Consider the following 24409-nt stretch of genomic DNA (forward strand, 5'->3'; position numbering starts at 1 on the left):
TCCAGCAACCCCACTTCATCGTGTATAAGAGTAACGATGGGGAAACTGCTGCTCCTAAAACATAGTTGCTCTACTAACACAAAATCAGAGAAGGTCCTTCTCTTTTTAAGTACAATTATTCTGCTTTAGAAGCGTACTAGCAAGAAAGCAGCAGACAACTTCTTCCCTTATGGTATCCAAATTGTTCTGCAAATAGCAAAAGCCTTTGCAATTATCACATGTATCGCGCTCAACTTTCACTGATCTCCTGAATTCCTCAATGGGACCAGAAGTAGCTGAAGACCAGTGTTAAACCTTAAAAAGGAAAAAAGTAACTTTGAATATTTTAACAGTCTGCATCGATTTCTCATACAATTCAAGGAAGGCACCTTCCTTTCTTTGAACTCATTTTTTCATTCCACACTGTTAAGTGCTGAACTGTGAACCCATGGACTAATTCTCTGCACAGAGAGGTTACACACTGGTCACAACTATAGAGTCAACATTTACGGCACTGCGTATCTGAGATAATTCTCTTTGTTCCTCTTCTAAAGGCCAAACTCTCTAGTGGTTTACCACCACTGGACTGAATGGTGTTATGTTAGCAGGACGAACTGAGTTATGCCAGCAGTTCAGGATTGTTTGGTTAACATTTGTATTGGAAATACTATAGGAAATTATTACCAGCTTTCATTGTATGAGACCAAGAAAACCACCCGCACAGCTCTCTCCATTAAGCCAGAAAAAAGTTACAGATTTAGTTCTTATTTTGGAAAAATTAAAAAATTAAATAAATAAAAAAAGAAATCACACCTCAGATTTTTTCCAGTTCTAAGTGTAGATATCCATATATGAAATCAGTGTGAATACAAACCAGAAAATTATGGAGAATGCCAAGGATTAGTATTTTTCAACTAAATCATATTGCTACTTCATGATTTTCATCTAAGGACAACCTTTAGTAACACACAGCAACTACTGCCCAAGAGAAGAGCTGTTGCCTATAGAATTACTGGAACAATCAACTCTCTCTTAGTGAGGAAAAACAGAGCTGATGGTCCTTCCCTTCACGAAAACTAGATGTTTCCAGAGAGTCTCTCAGTACACTCCTGTTAGAGCTTGTATCAGTGGTTCAGTAACACTTTAAAACCACCTTTGTTCACATCTGTTGACAAAGTGCCTTCTAAAAAAGCCCCCTTTTCTTTGACTTCACGTTCATGAGGCTTTGTGCCAGCATCAGATTAAGAAATGAAAAAAATCGCAGATATCTCAAACTGAATCTAACCACCTAATAGTTTTTTCTTTGCCTTCAGCATATACTAAAAGAGTTCCAGAATTTCTACCTATAGCTGATACGTAGATTTATTCAATACAAATACCAGACAGTCAGACCCAAACAGAGGTGCCCTGAGCTCCTCCCAGTGTTTGGTGGGAGCTCCTCTACTATCTGAGGAGCTCCTCTACCATTATTCAATAGATGAAGCAGTTCAATTCTGTCAGTGTCTGAAAAGAATTGATCGTAGATCTTCTCTGCCCAGTTAGGCTGAATCAGCTCACCGAGGCCCTACAGCTACAGCCATAACTTCATATTACAATCTGAAAAATGGTAGGAAAGAACACGAGTTCCCACTGCTGATGCACACCATCCATGCTGTCCCTAAGGAAGGCAACTCCCCAGCTTTTACTCAGAAAATAGCTTGCAAATATATCCCTTTATGTCTGCATTCTGCCTACTATCTACCCTTGTATTTTTAAGTTAACATTGAGAAGATGCTCAAAACACCCTCCAAGTTTCCTAACTGCTTCAGGTTATCTTTATCAATACAGAACACACCCATGCCTTGCTCCCCCTTGTAACTTCACACAGAATGGGTAAAGATCAAGTATCCATGCTGACCATACCAGACACACCTGTCCCTTTCAGTAAATACTGTGGATTAAGAGATCTTGCTGCAGCTCTCACAAGCTAACGGTACTACAACTGATTACTCTTTTTCAGTGGTACTACTTTTGTCAAAACAATAGATCCAGGTTATTATTTTTTTAAAAGATAGTTTTCTTCCAAGGTTTCTCTTTTAAGTAGTGCCTCTTGTCTCATTCAGTATGCATATGAAATGGACATGGTCTACCATACTTAAAACACACAACTCTTTCCCTTTGGCTAATACTGATAATGCAGTTAATTACAAGCATAGCTGTAATTATACATGCATAACTAATGCCTGGGTATCTCAACACAGATGAGGTGGCTGGAAACAGACTGGGATGAAGCAGCTAGAAGATGCAGAAAATGTTTTATGAGCCCTTCTAACTGGGGTTATGCCTACTCATTCTTACCAGAATTTGCACTATGTGGTACACCTGAATTCTCCTCTCCTTCCTGTGGGACCACTGCTAGTGCTGGAACATTGGAGAGCAGCTGTCCTGAGGACACACTCACGCAGGACACCAGTCTCTACCCGACGCAAAGACTGAAAAGTCATCCTTCCGGTGCCAAACCAGTGACTTGGAATGTCTCTTCCATCACATTAAAACTACATAGCTACACAATGTAATTCCATCACAATTAAATATCTCAGAAATGCAACCTGTAGCAGAACACGCTGGGCCTGCCCAGGTACCGTCTGAATTCAAGCACAGGACATCAGCGGTCTGAAAACTGCACTGACTCAGGTTTACCATTTCCAAATTAAATTAAAACTGCTGGTTTCCTAAATGACTCCAAGTTGCTTCCCTGAAAGGCTACCTCTCTCTTCAATCCATATCCACAGCTGGAGCCTCTTTGTTACAGAGGAGACAGCTACCAACAGGACATTCTCTAAAGGGGGCCCTCCACTCTGAATTTCAATAGATCAAGAGAGAAAAGCCTCAAGACAGGAAAGCAAGGCTTATCCCCTTAGTCAAGCTTATGGGGACCAGTGAACACAGCAAGAACAATTAGATGGAAACAAAGGATCTGTGGGTTGACTTAGGTTTGATTTTCTAGTCTAGTTTGGTGGTTCTCTATTTACTGACTTAGGGGAGGGAAGCCTGACTGCTTTTTCCCTTGTGCCGTCACTCCTTTAATTACAGAAAAGTAGCCCATAGGCCAGCACAGTTGCTTTTTCAACCTTCATATATTAATTACACAAAATTAATTCAAAGCTAAAAGCCTCGCCATCTCTAGAGTGAGATGAGTACTTTTACAAAATTTAAGCATTTTGGAACATAAAAAAAATCTTAAAACCTACTGTTTTAATTTGAATTCACACACCAGCACTGCTGAATTCTGGATGTTTTGATCCCTCTGGCATATGAGCCAGGAAATCAATTTAAAATTCCAGTGCAAATAGCCCAAGACCATTTTATTTATGTGTTTGTTTTAAAATAGAACTCAAATTCCTACTTGGATTTAAAATTATGTAGATTATTTTCTTCCCTTCTCCCTCTGCACACATCTCTCCTTTATTACAGTGTGTTTTCTGACTCATTCGCAGCTGCAGGGGATGAAGTCTTTGAAACCTCTGCCTTCCAGAAAACCATCCCAACACAGCACAATGCTACCAACTCTTGTTGTCACACTAACACACACATATTCTTCCAACAAGCTAACTTCCTAAGGTAGCTGTAGGAAAAAATGGGCTAATTTGGGCAGGTCAAGAAATAAAAGCCCAGGTCACTGCATACTGGAAAAGTTTATGAAAGGTACTGTACATGATACATCCTAAGGCTAACCCAAGAAACACAGACTGAAATCACCAGCATTTTATACAGAGGGAAGAACAGAAGTTTCAATAGGTCAAGTCCAAATATGTCAGAGAAGAAAGTCAGAACAGAGAAAGGCTCAGAGATTATTTTTCCCTTTCCAAATTTTATACATTGCTTTCCACAATTGCACTTTTGTAAAAATTTCACTTTTGGCTACAAAATATGAAAATTAGTCTTTTCAAAGAAGATCACATAAACTGACCTACCTATAACATTAGTTACAATTTAAAAAAAAACAACGGGATATTTTTGTTCAAGATGTGGGCCATTTTTCATGCCCTTTTCTGGAACTGGCACTAGCTGTCAAATCTTTAATTGCCTGCCACAGATATGACTAAAATTGCATTAAGTGGTCCAAAGTGGAAAAAACCTTACAATTTCTTTCAGCTTCTAGGCTTTTGGGTTGGTTGGATCTTTTTTTCCCCCTTTACAATCTTCCCTGAGTAGTTCGTTAACATCCACCACACCAAATGTTCTGCCTTTTGCTTTCCAATGGAAGTTCTCATTTGTTCAAATTTTCTGCTTTTTTTCAGGAAAAGAAGATTAGGCACACAAGAAACTTGTATGCATATCTACAGGAGAAGAGATTATAGACCTACATAAACTATAGCTCAGAATTAGACCCTGCATCTAGACCTGAATTTCCTGAGTTTGGTAAGCAGAAGAGATGTCAGAGTATGTGTGAAGAGGGACAGTGGGAGGTAGGGTGAAAAGGTTGATAGCAGGAATGTACTTGAACCACAGGGGGTAGGGTTTCAACAGATGAGTGCCTTCCTTGAAGGGAGGTGGGAAAAAAAAGAAAACTTTGGAGAAAAAAAAAAAAAAAAAAAGACAAACACCAATACTCCAGCATTTTAAAAGCCTAGTGACCAAAGGGTATACCAGATATCCTTTCCAGAATGCAAGGACCAGCACTTACATTTGGGGAAAATTTTTTTTTTTAGTTGGTTTGGCTCAGTGTTATTGAAAAAGTTTGTCCAAAACTCCATGTGCCAAGCCAACACTTACCAGGTTTCAATTTCCAGCTGAAGCCACGACTGTTCCTATGAAAGCTAACGTGCAATTGTATTCCAGAAAGCAAAGCAATGGAAAAGACTATATTGGAATGTAACAAATACATGCATTGGCATTAAGAGTAAAAATTGTATTATACCAACCTGTGTCATAGACATTTTTCTCCTCTTATTATTAGAGAAGAAATGTCCAAATCAACAGTATTGTCTGGCCAGAGGGTATTATGTGAATACTTAAAAATTCCTCATCACCCTACCTCAACAGATTAACATCTCTCTTAAAATATGAAGCAGCAATTTAAAGAGTCACCCCCATTATGGTCACTCCTGCAAGATTCAACAAAGTATGCAGCAGATTGCCAGTCTAGACAGACAAAAGCCTGAACCACTCACGTGAAGTTATCTTTGCCAAGACCCACATATCCCTTACGCTTCTGCTGGACTATATGATACATGTACGTTGGCTGAAGAGAAAGAAAAATAGACAAATAATATTTTCACTTTGGCTACAAATTCAAGCACCAGAATTCATGCATGCATTAAGAATATATGAATAGTTAGCTAAGACAGTTCCATATCTATGGAAGACAGTGTTAAAACAACCGCATTTTGTAGAAGTTTATTGAAATACTGGTTTTGCTAAACTCTTTCCATCATTCCAAAACATAGCAAAAAATTTTAACTACATTTTTTAAAAAATTAAAAATAATTCTCCTATTTTCACAACATTTATACATCTCCTATTGCTACATAAAAATCAAGTCAGCATCAGCAGAAACAGATAGAGGCTTCAAGTCAGCAAACAAATACACAAAGTATACTCTTTACCTACGGCACGTGCACGGTCACAGGAAAAGACAACTACATGCTTAATGTTATGGAAGTTTCTAGCTGACCAAATTAGGTGCCCTGACTCTTCCCATTCTTGCTATCAAGCTGACAATGAGCTACAAGAAAAACACCTCTGAATAGCACCAGCCAGCTAGTCCCAGGAACTGTACATAAAATTGCAACTGAAGAAGGAAGGTTGACGTGCTGACAGCATTATTTGAGCCCCTTATCATACCCTGCATATCCCTCCTTTTGTCTAACTTCAAAATGTCCAAAGTGTTTGATCTACAGGTTGTCAGCTTCATACATTAAGGAAAAAAAAGGTCCACATGGAGCATTATGTCCACGTTCACACACACTCTCTGTCTTGCAAAAAGCTCTGGGAAATTAGGTCATCTTCAAGCAAGCATCCTCTGTGGTACTAAAGAATGGGAGTTTAAAGACATCGCATCTCCAGAATCTGAAGTTCTCTTAGAAGCAGCGACCCATCCCCCCTTTCAGCTGAAGCAAGCTCAACAAGTAAAAAAGCTAGATTATCATATATGTATTCACATAGCTGATAAAAAAATTACTCAGTCCCTGAAGACACAGTATTTCAAAGACAGTTTTACACTTCATATGCCCCCCACAAATTAGGACTGTACAATAAACACTTTGAGCTAGAGACTCTGAAAGAACATAGGAGGTGATACACACTTCAGTCAACAGCTCTTCTTGCAAATCTTAAATAAAATTATTTAATTGAGTAATAATCTAAGGGATGCCTGGGAAAGAATTTAAGGACTGGACAAAGTTGGTAAAACCATGAGAGTTGGGATAAATAAATACATTAAAGACCAAAGAATAAGGTGCCAAGGTAGAGGTGGCAAACATGCATGAACAAATTATGAGGTGAGTTTAACTTTGAGAAGTAAAAACCAGAAGGAAAGCAGAAGCAAAAGACAAAACACACAACAGCTAGGGGACAGCTACTATTTTGTAATAGATCTGTTTGGGAACAATTCGTTTTCTTATTCCCCCTCTCCCCCCCCCCCGCCTCTTTACTGAAGATGATGTTTCACAAACACTTCAAATCAACCGAATTCAGTCTGAAAGGGGAAATCTTTTCCCTCAGCATTGACTAGTAGTTCCCACTCCCTCCCTTGCACTACTGCTAGCTCCTATGGAGTTTTGCAGCGTTATCTGACTATAAATGGAACACAGCAGAAGCATCAGTAAGTAGACCTATGTCCTCAAAAACGGTAAGAATAGATCGCTTATCACATTTGCATAACATCTCCAGGTAGTATATTCAGCTTTCTAAAGAACTGCAAAGGCTGCTCACTAGACATGTACCAAAGTGAGTTCATTCGTACATAAACACTTTTCTAAGGGGACCCCTACCAGCAGTGGCTTTGAGTCTTCTTCATAGTGCGATTTACTGCTGAACAGAGAAATAGCTTGTCCATCGCTTCCACTCTCTCACAACTAACTTCCCCCTCCCAGCAGCCATTGAAAACAAGCCTACTACAGTCAAATCAAAGTCACAATGGAAACCCACCATTAGGAGAAATATATCAACGCATTTTCAAGTGTTTGTGAACAACCACCATGTGAATCACTGTTCACCTTGCTCTTAAGCACAAGCATGAGCTTTACAAACCAATCCGCTCAGCAGCTTGAGAAATTAGTAGCTTACTGATGGGTACCACCCATGTGGCACCAGCCACTTAGTGTCTGCCCATAACAGAAGTTTACCTCTGTCAGATCTGAAATGGACAGAAAAGGAAACACATTAGCTATCCCCCATCATAGACTTCTCATTAATATTCCTCTTAAATGTTAACACTGATCAGAAGACTGAGGAAACTAGCAGAAAGGTTATGACATTATCCTTCAATCTCTCTTTTGTGTCTCGCAACACTTGCAGTAATGAAAGATCACACTGCAAAACCAAATCCTTGCAAATAGCTTGATGCAAAACTGCTGACTGAAAGACAGCTTCACAATTTTGTGATTAGTCTTCCATTCATCTCTGTAACACCATATGTATGCAGTTTATTTTATGTTAAGTGTCACATATATATTATCACTTCTTACAATCCATACTATCAAATGCCTGCCAACATACTGACTTCTGCCAATTGCTTTTAGTTTCTCTTTCTCTCCTTTTCCAGTGTTATATTTGGAGAGAGGGGAAAAAAAGAAAAGAAAAAAAAGTGACTGACTTAAGTAGAAGGAAAATTATCCGAAATCCTTTAAACAGTTGCTCTGTTAAATTGACACAAGTTTAACAACGTGTACTTGGCACATTCCTCTTGCCACGAATACAAGAACCTTTTTCAAAAAAAACTCATTCAAAGCAGGGAAATCTTTTAAAGATACAGCACAGACCTGACTGAATGGTGGTTTGATGGGTGTTAAAAAGCCATTTCTAGTCACAAGTGTTCAAACCACAAAGACTTTATAACTGTAAAACCTCTTTTTGAAATCTCCTTTTTAATAGGATAATGACTGAACAGGGAGGCAAACCTGACCAACTCGTTCTCCCTCAAAGTTGTACCTTCAGGACAGTGCAGGGATACAGCAGAGGGGAAAGTCTACTAGACCCAGGCATAACTATGCAGAGAAATAAACCAGAAGAAACAACAATACTTTTGCTTGCTCCAAGGGTGTATGATATTTTCCAGTCTCCAGGGTTCCCAAAATCCCATCACCTTCTACAAACTTTTTTTGTTTTAATACAAGGACATACCACACATTCGCACCACAGCATGACAAAGAGAGCTCCTAAACTTTAAAGAGATCATTTACTTTGAGGAAACTGAAAATCAAGTGATAGCAGAGTCACAACTCATATGGAAAATTGTACTTGATGGCCTCATCTAAGTCCCAAGCAAATCCTTATCTGAGAATCACAGAATTAGAAATGTTGTGGCTGGCAACATCCAAAAAAGCAGCTTGTCATTAGAACAGGAGGACACTGCATGCTAGTGTGCAGGTGCATTGGCAGAGATCTATGGAAACCTTTTCCTAGTTACAATTAAATCTATAGACATGATCCTCTCACTCCATCACACACTGAACCCATCTAGAGTATCAAAAAAAGAAAGCCACGCATCTTATGTGTGAACATGGGTGCTCTGCTCCCTGTGTATCAACATGGAAAACATGAGATCATAGTTCAATACCACTTTGTAGTCTGGACACTGCGAGAAAGCGCGTCTATGAGCCCAAACCTTAAAATCAAAGAGACTTCTACTAGGTAGAAAAAACAAAGAACGGAAGGAAGGGTGGAGCAGCACGTTACTCTTGATCTGTAATTCGCTGCAGAACAGCATTGCTGTCAGGAAGTACAGTGCACACAGCAGTGTTTCAGCAACAGTTACACCTTTATGTAGCATAATAAGCTTTTTTTGTGAATACTAGGGTGAAGGGGCATAAAAAAAAAGAAATCACTTCTTAGGACAATGTATGCAATATGCTGCACCTGAACAGTGAGGAAACAGAAGTACTTGCTTTTAAGAACACAAATGGTCAGGTTACATAATAATGACTACTGAACTGCAGATACTTTCAGTGACCACAGAAGAATGCTACAGAATAAGTAGGTAAGAATTTTTCCTATCCCCTCATCAAAATCCATCTGAATTGTACACCTATTAAGTTTTTCCTAGCACCTAGAGAATGTAAGTAAAAATATCAAAACAGTAAGTATAGAAACCAGTTCTCTCCCCACCCCGTTCTTCATTTAAAAAAAAAAAAAAAATCCTCAGACAATGACACTCCTAGCAAAGTTGCAAGCTACAGAGAAGTGTGTTGTACTGCACAGTGAGTTTCAAACAGATTACAAAAGGAGACAAAAGAAAGTCAACTACCCCTATGCAACCTCCCTAGCATGAAGAAACTGGGAATCAGGTGCACCTCTAGACCGGTCAAATCACGCACTCAGATCCACAGACTGCACTGACAGTATCTTTCAATAATACCCATTTCACATCATGTTGATGTTTTAGCCACATTAATCTTTATTTCCTCTGACTGGTGAGTTTTTAAAGTTGCTGCAGTGATTTTAGCAGCTTTATGACATGTGTGTTAATGGATATCTTCCTAGCAATACACAAGAGGGACTTTTACCAGCAAACTGTCACCATTGTTCTTCCTCCTCCTTATCTAGTTACCAGTCATGAGATTAGAACCCTACCACCTACTTACACAGCTCCAAAAAAAAGAAAGGGCCGGGAGGGGTGGGGGGGTGGAATTAGGGAAGGAAAACCTTCAAAGAAAGCAAACTTGCAGCTCAAACTGGAGGAACTTTATGACAATTCAAATACATTTTTCTTTACTGTGTAATATCCTGCATAAGTCACTCAATCAAGCAGGAATGACATGGAAAGAATGGGACTAATACGAACAATGAATGATCTATAAATGTCTACAAGATTATATAACTGAGGATGAGATGGCATGCATGTGTGTGTGTGCATTTGGGGGAAAGGAGGAGAAAAAACTAAGGGGAAGAGGAGGAAACAACATCCTCATCACAGATACAGGACTCTGCACACTTACTCAATTTCCCCCTCTTCCCAAAAGATAAATATTTTAACCAGGGGCAATCAGGCAGCGGAGGGACAAAAGCAAAAGAAAATCCATTTGCTTACAAACATACTTCACCCCTTGCTGAAACTGCACTGTAACTGCTGTATCATGAAATACAGCTCACAGGCAACCATGTTTATACTAAGACAATTAACATACGGTACATTTCCTGCACTATTATTATCATTGGCCCTCACAATGTGTTTGTTGCACATTTTGAGCCTTGGCAGGTTAAGCAGTATTCTTACAAAGTTAACAACAAAATGTTGCTGATTTGAAATGTACTCACTGTTATTTTTCAGGAACTCCTATATTTACTTTACACCATTCTCGGGGGAGAGCTGGACAGTTGTATTAGCTCTGCAAGGAAAAGATACTCAAAATAAACTTTGTAAAGGCTTCGAGCCAAGAAACTTTAAAAACGTAACTTTTTGGACCCACTACCCACTTGCTTTACAAGGCTGCTCGCCGTGGCTTTGCATAATCACCACCCACATTTCAGAGCAATCGTTTCATCTGCAATTCATCAGCGGTCTGAACACTTGTACGAGCGCAAACTTAGGAAAAAAGGCGCACACGCACTCCCACCCCACCAAAAGCTCTCGAAGGCCAGGCCGAGGGGGAGGCGGCCGGGTATGAGAGCCTGGCTGCGTGCGGGGATGCACTTGCTTGGAAGTTGAGCTTTCTCCTCCCGAGAGATGCCCGCGCCTCTGCGGACACTTGCTGTGGTCGGAGCCTCCGCCCCGGCCTGACCCCCGCGTTAACCCCCACGCGGGACCTGCCCGAAGCCGGTGCCCCCCACCACCACGCACCTCCCCCAAAAAACCTCCCGGCCCCCCGCCACCGCCAAGCGACGCGCCGCTCCCGCCGGGTCAGGCGAGGCCCCCGCCACTACTCACCCCCCGCCCCGGCGCTCGGAGGTGCGCGGCCCCCGCCCGCCGCCCCTCACCAGCGGCCTCGGAGCATCAGGCGCAGCTGGGGGCGGGCAGGGCCGCCCGGGGCACGGGAGGGGGCTGGAGGGGGGACACGGAGCGGGAAGGAGGCGGTGGCGGAGGAGGAGGCGCCGGCAAAGTCGCGCCGGGGAGAGCCGGGCGGCTGTGGAAGGAGCGGCCGCGGGCCGGCGGAGAGGGGAGGGTGGCGGGAGGAGCCGTTATGTGAGGCGAGGCGAGGCGGTCCGGGCCGCCCCCCCCACCCCCGTCCGCCGCCAGCAGCCGCCGGCCGGGGCCCCGCCGCACTGACAAGCACGAGGCTGCGCTTCCTCTTCCTCACAGAAACGGCGGCCGTTCCCTCCGGCCGCCGCCCGGCACCTCCCCCTGTGGGGGACCGGCCGCGGGCAGGTGCGGGGCTCTGCCGGCCGCCTGTCCCCGTCCCGTCCCTCCTCCCCGGCTGCCCTCCGCGTCTCCCCGCGCTCCCCTTCACCGCCCGGCCAGCCCCGCAGCCTGCCCCGAGGTTCGCCTACCTCCCAGAGCGGGCAGCACCGCCCCGCGGCGCAAAGCGGAGCCGGCGGAGCTGCTTGGCCGCCCACCGCCGCGGGAGCCCGGCTACCGCCGCGGGAGCCGGGCTGCCGCCGCTGCCGCCGCTGCCGCCGCCTCGGTGCGCTGCGCTGCGGCCGGCGCTATCCCATCCCGGGGCTCGCAGAGGCACTCGGTGGCTCCCCGCCGCCGCTCTCACTTCCTCTTCCTTCCTCCTGCTGGCCGGGCCGCGACCTGCAGCCCCGGACCGGCCACCGCGGAGGGGGTCCCGCGGCTCGGCAGCACCTGCGTGCGGGGGGGGACGGGACGACCACGACGACGACAGCCGCCCACCCCTCCGCCTCTACCCGCTCCTGCGCCGCCCGGGAGCGCCTCTTCCCTCGGGCGGTGCGGCTGGCGTCCTGCAGTTTCTAATGAGGGATCTGGGGGGCTTCCTCCTTGCTTTTGGAATAACTGGGGTTTTTTTTGCTGTCGCTTTTCTTCCCAGAGAGCCGCCGCCGCCGCGGAGCAGCCTGACACAGCTGGATCGCTGCGGAGCGCAGATAATTTCCCCTCCGAAGCGCGCAGCCGGCGGAACCCAGCCGAGCCCCGGGATGCTCCGCGCCGCGCCGCGGGTCGGGCCCGGCCGGGAGGCGGCGGCAGCGCCCGCGCTCCGCGCTCCGCACCGGCCCTGCCGAGCTGCCGCCTCCGGGTACCGGCTGCCGCCCTGGCTGGCCTTTCGAGGCCCCTTCAACCCTAAAGAGATGAGTGCCTAAGTCGTGGCTTTCGCTCGCTGGGAAAGTAAAATATGGGATCTCTGCTTTTCTGTTCTCGGTCTCCCTAAAAGAAAAGCAGTCAGTAAGCTTTTTTTTTCTTCTTTTTTTTTAATGCCTTAAGTCACAGGTACTGTATGGACTACACAGGATATGTGACATTACAAGCCATCAATTTATATCTGCTAATACTACAGATAGTGAGTTCTTTCCCCCCGCCTAAAGTCCTGTGCATTTCAATTTGATAAGAACTGATAGGATATCCACGAAGCCTTGCTGTGGTATAGCAACTTTTATTGGCTGGCATAACAAAATCTACTCTTTGTGAACTATCACATGATACAGGAAGGCCCAAACTTGCAAAATTAGTGGCTCTAATCTTGCAAAAAATTACGTATGAGAGTATCTTTATGCAGGTTAGTAATTCCCAGTGACTTCCTATAAAACCACTCTCCTGCAACACCCAGGTCCTCAGACCACAATAATGCTGTTATGCATCAGCTGACATTGATGAGGCTCATTGCCCTGAAAGTACCACAGCCACTTACCAAAAATCCTAGCAGAATTGCTGCGGGCTTTCCAGAAGAGGAAGCAGGGCTTGATTCTCCCCTCAGGCTGTCATGCACTGTGTCAGCAATATGCTAGATCTGAGCAAATACTCTGGTGCGAGGCAATAAATGGCATGACTCAGGTACCTGAGTCACACGTTACTAGATTTGTAGGACTAGAGCAGAGACTCTACCAAATGACAGGGGCTAAGAGTGCACCCAAAAACCATGGAAGCTCCTTTTCACACATGCAGAAATTGCCTGCCTGCTCACCCTTCTTCCAGCACCTCGCAGGTTGGTGCATGGCATGGGTGACAGCAATAAGAACCTGGGGGGCAGGAAACCTCACGGTTCCTTGATCTGAAACTTCTCCATGGCAGGAATTCCCCACAATCAAGGAATGTTTCTGTAAAGCCATTGAGTTTTAGAACCTACTTGAATGCTAAAATCCATGGAGAAGCTTGACTTAGCACATTGAACTGAAATGTGTTGGTTCCTGTGTTCAGCATACATTTTAAAGCACCTTTTCATATTGCTTTATTAAGGTAGAACCCCAAAACTGAAAATGTGAGGCGCATATGTAATATAATTCTTATCATATACACTGAAAACACATATCAAACCATCTCAAGAGTTTCTTATGGCTATACAGAGTTTATTGAAACAGGGACAATATCAACACCGGTGAATGGCTGTTCTGTTTGCTTTTGTACTGTTTCTGTAACATTGAGACTTTTTTCTGTATGTGTTACCTGGATTTTTGGTGCTTGAAATGAAAACAAAAAGTGTTTACAACTTAGAAAAGGGTGCTGTAAATATAAGATGTGCAAGAAAGTTTTGTTTACCTCATTTTCCACTGCTAGCTGAGGACCAGTTTCCCAGTATGCTTACATGGTGGGCTAGCTTCATTTGTGAAGATAAATGCCCATATATATGGTGGTAGGAAAGATGTTTGAAAGAATATTAAGAATAAACAGTACTTGAAACGCAAAATTTTGTTCACCGTGTTTTCATTTTTCTCTCAGGTTCAGCAATGGAAATCATTAAAATTGATTTCAGCTGTATATTACCACAATAGTTGGATTTTAAACAGTGCAGGAGAATGTTTATTTAACAATACTATTGTTACACAATTTAGAAGAAAATTTGTGAAAAAAATTCTACTAGTTTTGGGGGACAAATTTAAGCACACCATTCTACTGCACCATTCAAGAGAGCAAACTAGAAATCTGGAGAGCATGCTCCAGTGATGCCTTCTGTTTAGCCCTATCCCTATCTAATATCCATAGTATTGCAACTATTGCACCACCGTTAGCATTACTTTTGCTCTCCAAAAGCCTAGGGAACCTTTGCTTGGAATAAATACATAGAGAAGTGGTTGGCTGCTATGGCCATTATTAAGTAGCAGTCCCTTTTGTGATGTCTGCTACCAAAGTGGACGTTATCCTTACAATTGATGCTTTTACAACCGATACCGGAGTTGTTCTTACAACGTGGGCATAAGATGTTTGCTAAATAATAATAGAAAGCCAGAAGAGGGAGTGCAGGAACAGAAAACACCAAGAATTAAGCATTTTAATTTGTGTGGCTATTTCAGCTGCAAGCTTAAAAATAAATCAATATGCAAATAAATAAATAAATAAAGGAATTTCCAGGAGGGGCTGCTGCTTAGCTCTGCTGACAAGGAGGATGTTTCAGGACAGTCCAGTGGCTGTGAATCACCTGTTGAAACCCAGCCTGTAGAAATCTCAACTTGACTGTCCCAAAACCGTAGAAAGCATCAAAGCCATTAATCACTTTTGACAGTGAAAAACTTAGACCCTGAGATGAAAGAGCTCCTGACAATTTTTGCAGAAGTTGAGTTTTGTCATAGTACTTCTGGCCGAAACCTTCCTGAGGCACAGGTTATCCAACATAGTCTTTGTTACCCCCAATAGCAAAGATGGTTGGATTTTACTGTTCTTACAGGCTTTATGAATGGCCTTTAAAAATATCACTATTTTAAATGTATATAATAAATTACCTACAGAATCTTGTTCATAGCCATTAAAGCATACCAGGATGCCAGCTGTGATGTAGAAACAAAATACAGGATTATTATTGCATTTTGACTTTTCAGAAGTCACAGATAAATTTCTCTCTCTTTTGACAATGCTAGCTATCTACTGGGTTTGAATGAAAATATTTTGGCACATGCATGTACATGTATAGTCTATTAGATATTTTTAAATAGGTCCTGAAGATCTGACCTAAATTCACAAACAATGACATCAATAAAAATGGACTGTATCAGAAACTTCAAGCTCATTTTTCTAAGCTGCAGTATGTTTGCGGATCTCCGTACTCCAGTCCCTAAATTATGGTTGTCCGTTTGCTTTTATAGACTTAGATATGTATGAATTTTATATTCATATATACATATATATGAACATTTGGTGCAGGACGATTAAACAAGGTCAGTATGATGTAAGGGTTATTATGACTCAGTTTTAGTATACCTATTCAGACTGTAAATCTGCTGCTGTATATACATTTGTGTATAACATATGTGGAGAAGAAGATGACCTTTGCAGAACAGCCAGCTTAATGAAGAAAGAAATAAATCTTGTGTAAGACATGTTTTAATTAACCTACAAACCACCCCATTCCAAACAGTAGTTTAGGTCTGTTTATGGACTCATTTCCATCTTATCTGGACATAGATTTACAATAAAATAAATTGTTAAACGTTAAGGTTGTGAAATTATAATATTTACATTATGAAATCCAAGCATGAACAAGCAGGAAAATGAAGAGGTCAGGAATGGCTCTCAGAGTTTTCATGCCATTAACCTGTTGTGTTTCTACAAAGAAAAACACACCTCTACAAACTGTTTTTACTGACGTTTACTTGTTCTTCTCTAGTTTAGCTTGCTTATGAAGAACCTCTTCAGGAGTTCATGAACAATAAGGTCTAGAAGTGATTTCATCACAGTCTTCTGCTGTCTGAAGGAGAAAAACTTGGGAAGAGCTAGAAAAACTAAAAAAAAAACCCCAAACCAAAAACAATTTAATGTTGAAGTTCAGCAAGCTCTGAACTTGAGAGGAGCTTCTCTCCTGTTGCAGTGAAAACAATTAATCACTGGAGCTGCCCAATAGTGGTTGTAAGCTGGTCCTGACCAGAAAAGTTTAAATCAAACCAGGCATTTTGCTGAGACATTGATGCAAGCTAAATCTCACTTTTGTAACTTCAAGCAGGAATTCAAGGGAGTCCTATGATCTGCAGTCTGTAGCGAATGCAGTGCTATTTCCCAGCTTTCATGTAAGCCCTAGTAACTCTTACTTTCATAAGAAGTCCTGCACATCTATTTAAATAACAAGGAACCTGGGCTGTTCTCACCATGTTCACTCTTGAATCTGCAGCAGAATAATTTACCAGAGAGGAAAGCTTACCACAGCACTGTCACCAATAGAAGGAACGGCTCAGGAAGCGTGGTTTTCACCCTCTGTTTCCAGGGCTTAATTCACCCCTCATGGAAATGAACAAAAATCGCTCTTTTGGTAGGAAACAGCATTGGATCACCCTCAAATAATGAAGAAAAGCATTTGGTGCTTGACCTGGGGAATGGGAAGTTGATTATCAATCATCTTAGGTTACAGACCATGACATCCAACCGTGCACCTTGACAAGAGAAGGTGGCCAACACCAACACGGAACAGGGCAGGGTCCCAGCCCCGGCTGGCTGCTGGCTGTGTGATTGCTGGCAGGGTTTGCTCCCCTCGCTCTCTGTAACACCAGCAGTTTATCAACGATGACTGCGAAGAGAGTTTAGCAGAGAGAATGAGAGAACTTGATTTCTTCGCAGCTCCAAGTTCAGATGCCTGGCTGAAAGAAGAGACACTAAAAGAAGTCCTTGGAGAAGACACAAGAGGCATTTTAATCACTTTTCCAAGACATAACAGAGCTGTTTGCTACATGCTATGTTTTCTTCTCCACCACACAGTGACATTCCTTATATCTGCTGTCAGATTAACATTTTATGATAAAACCTTTTACTTGTTTCAACCACATTTAAGGATCAATATCTTTTCTGCTCATTTTAGCCTTTGATTCATTTCCCTTATCTTGAAAGGATAGAGCCGGGCAGTCAGGGAACTGGGACTCCTGAGTTTTGACTCAACTGTGAGCCCTTAATCCACCATACAACTGTGGGTGAACTGTATCAGCTTTGGGAATTCATTTCCTACCCTGTCTTGCTCTTTTCTTTTGTTCTGTTGTTGGGGTTTTTTTGTTTACTTGTTTGTTTGGTTTTTAACCTTGTCAGTTTAAGCTGTAAATTCTCCAAGACAGATTTTTTTTTTTTTCTCTGTGTGTTTGTAGATAACCAATATATTTCAGCTCCAATTTCATTTGTGGTCTCCTGATACAACTGTGGCACAGTTATTATTAATAATCCTAGCCTTGTGAAGAAACTCACTGCATTTTGATTGAAGTTTTTACTGCTTTACCCAGTCTGCTATCCTGTTTGATTTGTAGGTAATAGCATTACTGGTCAGTGCACAAACCACAGAAAACTTAAACAAGAAAAGCCCCAAAACTTAGGGACTGCTTACTCCTTCAACAGGCTGCAAACCTTCTTGAACATTCACTCATTTTCTAGTCACCTTGTGTTCTATACAGATGAAGATTTGATAAAAATGGCCTGTTTTTATCAGTTCAGCAGCTCTGTTTTATGTGCAGTTGAGGTTTGAAAGGTGCTAAGCCATGTCACATATGTACTACTTTAATATTAATGACCAGTTCCATCCTTTCTGGGCAGCAGCTGTGTTATTTATATTGCAATAGGCTACAGAGACTTCAATGAGCAAGAAAGTAAACACTGCCCACGCTCATGGTAAATGCCATAATTTATCCAAAACACAGAGTTCAACACATAAGGAAAACAAACAGGTACAGAGAAAGTCATAGAAGTAGTGCAACATCTGCCTCCAGCAGTGGCACAGCACAATTCGCTACCGATCAAGGTCAAAGCCTCCTGCCCCAAATTGCAGCGTGACAAATACTGCTGCACTACAAACCCTCCCTAGGACTTACTTACAAGTCTTTTGACAGATTTGTGACTTTCTTGCTGGAAATAACAGACTGTTCCGTCTATCATCCCTTTTAATCCTTTCATAATATTAATTGATCAACAGTAACTGCTGGCAGCAAAGTAGCAATAAAGAGTGCAAGCTCACTGCTCAGAGGTATGCTGGATGCCCACTTTAATGAAGTGATTAACTTCAAATGCTTCACTGAATGACTCCACGCAAGTAAGTGGCACTCCAGCAGCTGCTGCAGTGGCACAAATGCACTTGTGAATGCATTTCAGCATTTGCGCTTGGCCTTCCCCCCTTCTGCATTTATTAGTCCATTATTATGGAAAGTCACTTTGCCTATAAAATATTTTGCCCTGTTGCCACATTTTATTTTGCATATTTCTTGAGGAGTGTAATGCTCGTGGCTGAAAAGAGCTGTCCATGCCAAAAAAAATCATGAGGCTTCAGAGCTGGTTGTAAAGAACTGTTCAAAACATCCTAACCTTTGAACACATATTCCTTAGATAGCAGGGTATCCTAAATAATGTGCATTTAGAACAAACATACACAAAAACTGGGCTGCCATTCTCAAAACGTCCCACTTCAATGTATATGACTCTTCAGAGAAATTGAAAGGCCTTAAATACTATGTTTTATTCACATCATTGCTGGACTATGTATTGATTTATGGGAACTCTGAAAAGCTGAGGCAAAAGTCTTGTAGGCACCATCCTGTCCTACTTTAACCCCATGGATGTGATTCACAATTCTCACACCCCTGTGTTTTAATGTGTTTCTCTTACGTACTTACATCATCCATTTTTCATGCGTCCCTTTTGCCATCCTCCATTTATTCAGTAGCTCAAAGTACTCTCTGCTTCTTTATGTCAAGGCCTTGAGGAAGTTACAGCCTTCAAATATATCTTTCATTGCCAACATACTGTAGTCACTGCATCACATTTCTCCTACTTACCATTTTTAAATACCTCTCACCTCTTTTCAACGATCCTTTCCCCCCTGCCTTTCCTGCTCTAAGTAGGGCCATCCTTTGGCAAGGCATTGGGGCAGGTTTGCTTCCCAGATGACAGTGATAAGGGAGGAGAGGCGGACAAGGGTTGGGTAGGGCTCAGTCCATCAGACTGGTGCAGACCATGAAGCAGCAGTCTCGGTCCACAGTCTGGCATTTAAAGATAAACTGCGAACCGGTATTCACAATAACTTGTGAGCTGCCGTGGCTCTGTGGCAAATTGTCTTTGTGGTGGAGCTTGTAACCTCCAGCAAAAGGGCAAAGCAGATGGCTGGAGGTTGTGGTCACTCAAATGCCTTAGCCTGAACCAGCAGAGTCTGAATCCAAGGTTTTCATTTGGAGAGCTACTATCACCCTGTGAATGTCCTTAGTTCAGCTCCCAAGCCTGAAGTTAAAGACAGGAGAATGATTTGTTTGCTGAAATGTGAAGTTCTGAGTCAACAAAACCTGTTCATGTATTCATATCAAACTTGATAAATGCTGTAGGTCAAAAAATTATTTCTTTTTTAAAAAAGGGGAAGCTTTTAATTTGACGCTTCTAAATGACAGAACAGAGCAAAGCTCATGACCTTTCAAGATTTAAGCTACCTAAAGCTCTTATTCTTTAAACCAATGCAGAAAATGAAATAAAACATTTTATTCAGCACAAAATAAAAAAAAAAAAAGTGTGGTAGGAGAAGGTAATTTTGGTTAAAAATAAAACATTTTTCAGATCAATTAAAAAATATTTAGAGCATGGGAAATATTTTCCAGTTCAGCTAACAAATCAATGGACACTTGTGTATGTCTAATTCACACCCTTTTTGATGACTTAGTATTCAAAGGACTGAGCACCTGCAGCTCCTGTTCAAATTAGACATTTAGTATTTATAAGTCAATAGGAGCATCTGGATGTGCATCAGTTGTGGGGAAAAAAAAAAATCAAGCCTTTAATTTGTCACAAGTGCATAAGTAGGGGTAGAAGCGCTCAACTTTACACACCCCCCTCCTTGAAAATGTGCACTACCACAAAAGGATTGCAATTCTGCGGCCTCGCAGGGAGCCTAAATTCCTGCCCCAGGATACAAGATGCCCCTGCTGACTTCCCAATCTAAATTGGGAAAAAATCGGTCCTCTTGGGTCCCAAGGACTAATTAGTCAATGCCTGTAAAGCTCTCTGAAGGTGAAAAGTGTATCTGTGCTTTACCATGACAGATGGCTACGGTTTAATTTTAAAGGTTTTCTTTAAAAAAGCTGTTTTGTGGAAGCACTTACTCTCTTCACTGTCCACTAGTGCAGATGATTCATTTTGAACTGGTGTACAGATGGAGGAACAGGATGGCAAAACCTCTGCTCCAGCTGTGAGCATTCAAATAGAATAAACTTTAATATTGATTGACTTTATGAACCAGAGTTCCCCACTGTCTTGCAGTAGTGTAAAATATCATAAACTGCTGCCAATTTTGCTTTCCCTTCTCCTTCCCCTCTGTGATAGTATTACAGAATATCTTCCCAAAAGTAAATGAAGTGCAAGACCTATGGGGAATTGAATGGTCTATGTGTCACTGAAAGTAGCGTACTACACCGTGTTCCCACACCTGTCCTCGTGCCCTGTTGCAATTAGCGTCTTGCACAGATCTTCAAACATATGTTTGCTTTGTCATCCTGTGGAATGTTCCACTACACGACACAAAGCAAGCTGTCAAAGGCTTTGCTGAAAGAAATAACGACTAATGATTTATGATAAAATCAGCACTGCGATCCTCTGTTGCAAAAATTGGGGTGGTGTAAAAACAGCAAGAAGACAGCTCTCAAGCTTTTGTTAATTGGCTTATCAATTCTGATCCATTCCTCAGGAAGCATAGTCTCATGCGTATATACCATGTGTGATTTAAGGAAGAATCCAGAGGGAGAGATTACAACAAATACAGGCAGGATTTTCCAGGCTGAACTTGCTAACCATATGAAGCCTGCCCACCAGAACTGCTGAGAACAACCGCACTTTCAAAGGGACAATATTGTAGAGTCCAGATTACTCCTACGGACATCAGTACAGTACACTCATTGATAAAGAGTAAGATAAACCTTTTAAAGGAAGCGATGAAGATGTTTCCTACCAACAGAACTAAGTCTTTTTTTTTTTTAAAAAAGCTCATAAATCAGATAACTCACCCTCCTCCCTCAAACATGTTTTCGATGGCGCTGTTTTCTGGGAAATTTCCCCCCTCCCAGACTTTTAAGTTGGCTAAATTACAGAAAGCTTGGTCATGCTAGACATGATTTGGGTTTTGGTTTGGTTTTCTTCCCTTGTGCCCCACAGTTTTTGTCCTTATATACGCACATTAGGTACATATATGTTGAGAACGGTTCTCAGTTCATTGCTATACTCTCGAGTTAGATGCACTCCCTGGCATGCGGAGATGGCAGCTGACCTGACGTGAGTGTGACCTTGACTCCTTTTTCATTTCCTTCCCTTTCCATGTGGAAATGGGGCCTAAAGACCCAGTGAGGAGTTTAGCAGAGAACGGATGAGGAACTTTCTGTGAGAAGCATGAAGTAAGCAACCCTATGATGTTAGGCCACCTATTTGGAGAGGCAGCTGGTCTCAGTGCTGCTGCAGAGACTCCCTACTTTGCTTCAACAGGATGCTGGACTCTTCTGACTTCTACATTTCTTTCTGATGAATGCTCATCCTCTTCCTCAGTAGCAGGTAGGATCTGCTATGCCACAAAAGGGAGTTTCTCAGATGGCAGTCCCCACACTTCAATATCAGGTCACGCTACAGGCATGGGTGCTCAAGCCTTAGCCTGAAACACTTCTCTAGATGGAGAATTTTTACGTGGCTGAAATTTCCCCCGTACCTACTCACTTCTCTATTGCTCTGAGTGATTAGCTAGGCAGTTACTTGTTTGAAAAAAGTACTGACAGTCAAAAGAAACCTAACTCGCTTTGCTGTGATTTTAACCGGATTTGAGCTATCACATAAGGTCTCTGTCCATATCTTATTTGTCCTGATGCTGGTTTTATCATCTACATCTTACTGTTAGCTCTGACTTCATGCTGTGTCCTGCACCACTAGTCAAACATTTCAGACCTTGCAGCTTTTTTTTTTTTTATTAGAGCTATCAGAGTGTGGTATCCTTGATGGAGACTCACCAGTTTACAGAGAATGTAACTCAATTGCATTTCCTTTAGTGTAACAGAAATCAAATAACAACAAAAGACAAGTTGATGGACTAAACGACTTTGTTGATCTATACTCAGTCCAAAAGTTTTCTCTGTACCTTTTTCTCAGTGCGTGTTCCAACTATGTTCCTTGGGCTTTTCTACTGCTACTTCTCTGATGTGTCCTGCTTTTCATTACACTTAACTCTTCTCCAGAGAATGCCTCAATGCCATTCCCTCTTCTTCCATTATTTACCCCTGGAAATCTCCTCAGATTGAAGAGATGGACAGAGTGAAGTCAGCCTGCTTAAAGTTGGGCTAAACTTTAAAAACAATATTTGGTGCTCACTAGTTATGGCTTAACTGCCCTGTAGCTGGTTCTCTGTATTTTAAAGACCTGTTTCATCACTGAGATGATTTAAACACCTTTCTGCTTCATTTTTTTTTCCTTTCTCCTCTGCTGTGGGTTTCTCTCTGGCACTGCCTGAGAAGAAGGGCAAAGGACTACTTCCAAAGGAGCATTACGGTCTCCTAAGGCATGAAATTATATCTGCTTTGGGAGTCCCCCAAAACAGATGAACCACATTCTTTCACAGTAGATTGACCTGCTGCCTTGGTGGCATTATTCCTAGTCATGCCAGCAGCAGTTTTCCCTTTTGCTCATGCACATGTCCCTATATATTGTTCCTCTCACTATTTTGTTCTCCATGTTTATCTTACTGCTTTACCAGCCATCAGGTCATCTTACTCTCTTCCTTCGTAGCCACATTTGCTCAAGACTTTGTGTTTTTAGAATGACAGTGAGGGGGCTTATTTTATCTCAGAAAGGCAGCAGCTCTGTCACCCTCTTCCCCCCCATTTTTTGTCACCTATCTCATCATCAAAGAGTTGTTTTGACAAGAGCCAAGCAATTTTATTTCTTTGTTTTTCTCCCAGGCGCCTCCTTCCCATGGCTTGCTGCCATCCCATTACATCAGCTTGTGGATTCTGACACTGACACTCATCAATAAAACAGCAAGATGCAGACATCACAACACAAAATCCAACTAAGTCCTTTTTACACAGCTGATAAAATCCATCTTTGTGCTCATCCTACACATCGGTAGGAGCTTTGTGCTCAGTGGCGATGAGCTCTCCACACTGCCATTTGGATATTGCAGTGGAAATTCTTTCTTCTATAGGAATCCAGCCATGTCCGTTGGCAGCTGCTTGGTTTTTCAGTGCTCTGCACAGTTCTCCCACAGGAGATCAGACCAGTTACCCCAGTCAGGGATGCTTCCTGGCACTTGGTGCTTTATAAAAGATCATTGCTTGTTTGTTCTCCTGGCCAGCTTGCACCCTCACAGGACTGCTGTGTCTACCCAGAGCAGTAGATAATCACCTTTAGAGGGCTTCTTTGCACCATCAAGCATGGCAAACATCACTTCTTGGCAGTTGTGGAGCAACCCACATTTCATTGCTTGCACATAGGACTTTCCCACCCTAGGTCAACTCCTCTGACTTACACTGCATCAGTCTCAGCCAGATCCCAGGCCACCCTGTATCTCTTCTTGAGCTATTCCCACAGCCAGCACAAAAAAAAGGAATTAAAACTACCATGAGCCACGTGTGGTGTGGGGAATCCCCCTCCCAGCCCAAAGCCTGCACTGTGTCACTGTATCTCTGCTATCTGGGGCTTGCTGGAGGTGCAGCATCAATTCCCCTCTGCACCTGGGACCCCAGGGATGGAGCAGGGCTGCAGGCAGAGGGAAGCACAAGCAGCTGTAGGGCAGTTTCTGTAGGTGCTTGCTCCCCTTGCACCCTGCCTGCTTTCTCTCCAGGCTAGGGCAGCCCCTTCTTCTTCTGTTATCACACTTCTCTGGAGCCACCACGCTGTGCAGCGTGGGCACCATCTCCTCCCACCGCCTCACCTTGACATCCTGCCCATGGCAGCTGGGGCAATCAGCGGCTCAAACCAAAACAGAAAAGCAGCTTACGCTAGAGCGTATCTGTCATACAGACACTCAGCTTCATTCCCTCACTCCCTGTTATACTCAACTGGGAATAAACAAAAATCTACTGCTTTGTTTCCAGAAAACCCTAACAGTCCCCTCAGGGGCATCCACCCCACATACAGTGTAGAATGAGGCCCCAGACACAGGAGCAGAAGAAACCAGAAATACATTTGCAGAACAACAGAAGAGGCTTTATATTGCAACCCCTCTCCCCTGTATGTCTTTTAAGCTTAAACCCACCAAAAAAGACTGTGTCTATGCTTCCC

The 24409-nt window shown here is 42.7% G+C and overlaps 1 protein-coding gene across 3 annotated transcripts in view; it reads right to left on the reverse strand.

Moving 5' to 3' along the window:
- ELMO1 (engulfment and cell motility 1) overlaps positions 1 to 12178 on the reverse strand; it is a 317430-nt gene extending 305252 nt beyond the window's left edge. For 2 of the 3 annotated variants that reach the window (XM_069809506.1, XM_069809487.1), the window contains exons 1-2: positions 11048 to 11430; positions 10438 to 10508 (exon numbers count right to left, since the gene is read on the reverse strand). The gene's annotated coding sequence lies outside the window, so the exon portion shown is untranslated. Of the gene's footprint in view, positions 1 to 10437; positions 10509 to 11047; positions 11431 to 11607 lie in introns of those variants that run through there. The other variant, XM_069809495.1, reaches the window with a different exon arrangement.
- Positions 12179 to 24409: the final 12231 nt, after the last annotated feature.

The sequence above is a fragment of the Haliaeetus albicilla genome, chromosome 2, assembly GCF_947461875.1.
Source record: "Haliaeetus albicilla chromosome 2, bHalAlb1.1, whole genome shotgun sequence".
NCBI lineage: Eukaryota > Metazoa > Chordata > Aves > Accipitriformes > Accipitridae > Haliaeetus > Haliaeetus albicilla.